This window comes from Pieris brassicae, unplaced genomic scaffold (assembly GCF_905147105.1).
Source record: "Pieris brassicae unplaced genomic scaffold, ilPieBrab1.1, whole genome shotgun sequence".
NCBI classification, from domain to species: Eukaryota; Metazoa; Arthropoda; class Insecta; order Lepidoptera; family Pieridae; genus Pieris; species Pieris brassicae.
The window spans coordinates 30,001-35,000 of NW_025576221.1; the positions used below are offsets into that span (position 1 = coordinate 30,001).

Sequence of the window (5,000 nt, forward strand, 5' to 3'; positions counted from 1 at the left end):
AACCGCTAGAGCAGCGGGCGCGCGCGTTTCGCTTCCTCTCGCGAGAGTAAGAGAAACTGAGCCGAACGCGACAACTTTCAACGACAGCGTCGAGACACGTCGACGCGCGCACCGGCGCCGACCGTCGCGCGATCGCCATGCGGGACCGGGACGATGCGAGCAAACACGCGCGACGCGTAAACGCGAACGTCGTTGTCGTCGTTGTCGTTGTCGTTGCGTAAAGACTCGACGCGCACCCGTGCCGCGGGAGACACGGTGCGGCGGGGAGAATTTATTTGTGCGACAAAAGTATCGTATAGACGTGGCTTAACACGGCCAATACGGATGACGAGTCGTAATCGAACATATATTCGAACGGATCGTTCGGCCGCTCGGCGGCCTAGCGAAACCGTCAATTGCACGCGCGACAGAGATGCGGCGCTACGACCGGAGTCGCAGCGATCGCCGCTCGTCACGCGAACAGTGTGGCTTTTTGTTTTTATGCAGCCGGCCCTCAGACAGGAGTGGTCCTGGATATTTCTCCACGGACCGCAATGTGCGTTCGAAATGTCGATGTTCAAATGTGTCCTGCAGTTCACACTATGACGCGCAGTTAACTGCGTTCTTCATCGACCCGCGAGCCAAGTGATCCACCGTTCAGGGTAATCGTTTTGTTTTTGTGTGTGTTTTTGTATGAGAAAATATAAAAGGTGCGAAAAAATTAAACAAAAAAATTTGAAAATAATACTTATCATTAACGTGTACGACAAATGAAAAGAAAGAAAATCTCTTTTATTTGCGTGGTTGTACACAAAAATTAAAATATTATTTCAAAGTATCAATAGGCGATAGCGAACGCTAATCAAAGCGTGTCGCAACGCACACGTCGCGAATCGACGAGAGAGAGTCAACCGTCTCGGATTCGATTTTGATTCGTATCATTCACGTGTTTTTGTATTTTTTTCTTTTTTTGCGAGTCTTTGACAACAACAAAACAAAAAGAAAAAACCAACGTTAATGATCCTTCCGCAGGTTCCCCTACGGAAACCTTGTTACGACTTTTACTTCCTCTAAATGATCAAGTTTGGTCAACTTCCCAGCAACGCCGACGGCCGTGAGGCCACCGCGTGTCGGTCCGAAGACCTCACTAAATCATTCAATCGGTAGTAGCGACGGGCGGTGTGTACAAAGGGCAGGGACGTAATCAACGCGAGCTTATGACTCGCGCTTACTAGGAATTCCTCGTTTATGGGGGATAATTGCAAACCCCAATCCCCAGCACGAAGGAGTTTCAACGGGTTGCCCGGGCCTCTAGGCCAGGGAGAACATGTTGATTCCTTCAGTGTAGCGCGCGTGCGGCCCAGGACATCTAAGGGCATCACAGACCTGTTATTGCTCAATCTCGTGCGGCTCGAAGCCGCCGGTCCCTCTAAGAAGAATTTTAATACGTCGCCAGTGAGTTGCGCTCCCCGAGAGTCGCGCACACCTTGAATGACGACGCCTATTTAGCAGGCTAGAGTCTCGTTCGTTACCGGAATTAACCAGACAAATCGCTCCACCAACTAAGAACGGCCATGCACCACCACCCACCGAATCAAGAAAGAGCTGTTAATCTGTCAATCCTTCCGGTGTCCGGGCCTGGTGAGATTTCCCGTGTTGAGTCAAATTAAGCCGCAGGCTCCACTCCTGGTGGTGCCCTTCCGTCAATTCCTTTAAGTTTCAGCTTTGCAACCATACTCCCCCCGGAGTCCAAAATCTTTGGTTTCCCGGAAGCTGCCCGCCGAGCCATTGTAGTAACGTCGGCGGATCGCTAGATGACATATTTACGGTTAGAACTAGGGCGGTATCTAATCGCCTTCGAACCTCTAACTTTCGTTCTTGATTGATGAAAACACCTTTGGCAAATGCTTTCGCTGATGTTCGTCTTGCGACGATCCAAGAATTTCACCTCTAACGTCGCAATACGAATGCCCCCAGTTATCCCTATTAATCATTACCTCGGAGTTCTGAAAACCAACAAAATAGAACCGAGATCATATTCTATTATTCCATGCACGAAATATTCAAGCGGCATTTTGAGCCCGCTTTGAGCACTCTAATTTGTTCAAAGTAAAATTGTCGGCCCACCTCGACACTCACCGAAGAGCACCGCGATAGGATTTTGATATTGAACCGGCGTTTTACCGCCGGCTCACCGACGATATGCTCCGCAGACGTGTCAGTATCACCGCGGATGCGGTGCACCGACAGCGCGGCGCACAAATGCAACTACGAGCTTTTTAACCGCAACAATTTTAGTATACGCTATTGGAGCTGGAATTACCGCGGCTGCTGGCACCAGACTTGCCCTCCAATTGTTCCTCGTTAAAATATTTAAAGTGTACTCATTCCGATTACGAGGCCTCGTAAGAGTCCCGTATCGTTATTTTTCGTCACTACCTCCCCGTGCCGGGAGTGGGTAATTTGCGCGCCTGCTGCCTTCCTTGGATGTGGTAGCCGTTTCTCAGGCTCCCTCTCCGGAATCGAACCCTGATTCCCCGTTACCCGTGACAACCATGGTAGTCGCAGAAACTACCATCGAAAGTTGATAAGGCAGACATTTGAAAGATGCGTCGCCGGTACTGGACCGTGCGATCGGCAAAAGTTATCCAGATTCATCAAAATTAACGACTTCGGACGCATGGCCCTCCGCCGATTGGTTTTGATCTAATAAAAGCACTCATCCCATCACTGGTCAGAGTTCTGATTGCATGTATTAGCTCTAGAATTACCACAGTTATCCAAGTAACTGAGTAAGATCTAAGGAACCAAAACTGATATATTGAGCCATTCGCGGTATCGCCTTAATACGGCTTGCACTGAGACATGCATGGCTTAATCTTTGAGACAAGCATATAACTACTGGCAGGATCAACCAGGGAGCTGCTTACGCAAACGACACGCCTACACCGCGGTCACGCGGCTTCGGCGAGCCGCTGGCTCGGCGGCGTCGAGGGGCGCGCGCTTGCGCGCGCGCCTTCTCGACACGCGTGAACGTAACGCGTCGAATTTGCACGCGACGCGACGTTCGCGCTTCATATCGATAGACTAACTTTGACCGGTCTACGAGCGGCCGTCCCGTCACGATCTCGCAACGAGGTGATGTACAACGATGCTCGACCACTGTGAGGGACATAAAACTGCAACGAACACGACCCCGCGGGCGGGAATCGATGTTGTGACAATTTGAAAATTGAACATTCATCTAAACGCAACTTCTCAATTTTTATTCAATACGTTATTGTAAACATATTAAAACTCGGCTGGCAATTACATGCGCACACACACGCATGATTCGCACTAGATACGATCAACGCCCGGAGCTTGAGGGATAAATTCCAACACGACGCTGCGCACACCGTTTCGACGATGGGCGCGTGTGCGTCCTCTTTTATACATTCTTTACATATACGGTCGCCGTGGCGACCGCGCACGTGTCGAACACGCTAGGCGCCCTGCGTTGAGGTGTGCCTAGAAGCGTATTCTTTTAACATCACAGATAACACCGGGGGAGACGGTCCCAAATCTTGGTCGATTGGTAACATCACCATACGGTCTGCGAACGCGGTGCTATAATATAATTTTATATTATATTATATAAAATATGAGGAGGAGTAGTATGTATATTCTTTGTTATTTTGTGTTGACACAAGAGAGATATATAAAATGTACTATACACCACACACACAGAGAGAGAGAGAGCTGGGAAAGATCTCGGCGGTCTCGCATTCGAAATACGAATTTGATATAATTTCCTCCGAAAATCCATACCCATATCTATATCATCCATGCGCGAATATATGTATATAATATTCTCACACTTCGCACAAACACAAAAACAAGAACACATTCTATTCTCTCTCGTCCGTCGTTCGTGTCTATTTGAGACGAACGACGCGCGGCAACGAGAACGAGTCGACGCTGTGCGCACGACTGTTTCGCTCCACATCTATACCGAGAGCAATAGTCCGCGTCGGCATTGGAGCGGACGTCGAATGTTTCTCGTAGAGCGAGCGAGAGAGAGACGATTTTTCATTTTATTATGTATGTGTATTGGCGTGCAGTAGTAGCACGTAGTAGTACTAGTAGTAGTAGTAAAAAAATATTATTATTTATTTTATTGACTGATATGATTTTGTTTGTTTTCTTTTTTTTGAATAGACATTTGTATTGATAGATATGTTTCTCGTTGAAGCTCGCAGCACACGCTCAGAGAAATGGCAATGTGGGTTTATTTGAAGAAAAGAAAAAACAAAAAAAACAATTATATTTATTAATAATATGTATGTATGTATGTATGTATGTATGTATGTATGTATAATAATGAATTATAATAATTATTCCGATGCAACGTCAGAGGAAAATGTTTCTCGTACAGGTGCGGCGCGCGACGGCCGGCCGCTCGACAGTTTCGCGCCGAATGTTTCTCGTTGAAGCTCGCAGCACACGCTCAGAGAAATGGCAATGTGGGTTTATTTGAAGAAAAGAAAAAACAAAAAAAACAATTATATTTATTAATAATATGTATGTATGTATGTATGTATGTATGTATAATAATTATTCCGATGCAACGTCAGAGGAAAATGTTTCTCGTACAGGTGCGGCGCGCGACGGCCGGCCGCTCGACAGTTTCGCGCCGAATGTTTCTCGTTGAAGCTCGCAGCACACGCTCAGAGAAATGGCAATGTGGGTTTATTTGAAGAAAAGAAAAAACAAAAAAAACAATTATATTTATTAATAATATGTATGTATGTATGTATGTATGTATGTATGTATAATAATTATTCCGATGCAACGTCAGAGGAAAATGTTTCTCGTACAGGTGCGGCGCGCGACGGCCGGCCGCTCGACAGTTTCGCGCCGAATGTTTCTCGTTGAAGCTCGCAGCACACGCTCAGAGAAATGGCAATGTGGGTTTATTTGAAGAAAAAAAAAAACAAAAAAAACAATTATATTTATTAATAATATGTATGTATGTATGT

General features: G+C 46.7%; 2 non-coding genes across 2 annotated transcripts; both read right to left on the reverse strand.

Annotated features, from left to right (window-relative positions):
* Window positions 1-487: 487 nt before the first annotated feature.
* Window positions 488-644, reverse strand: LOC123719843. The gene has a single exon (XR_006755934.1). It is a non-coding gene; the product is annotated as a 5.8S ribosomal RNA (ribosomal RNA).
* A 350-nt stretch (window positions 645-994) lies between these two features.
* Window positions 995-2,900, reverse strand: LOC123719832. The gene has a single exon (XR_006755926.1). It is a non-coding gene; the product is annotated as a small subunit ribosomal RNA (ribosomal RNA).
* Window positions 2,901-5,000: the final 2,100 nt, after the last annotated feature.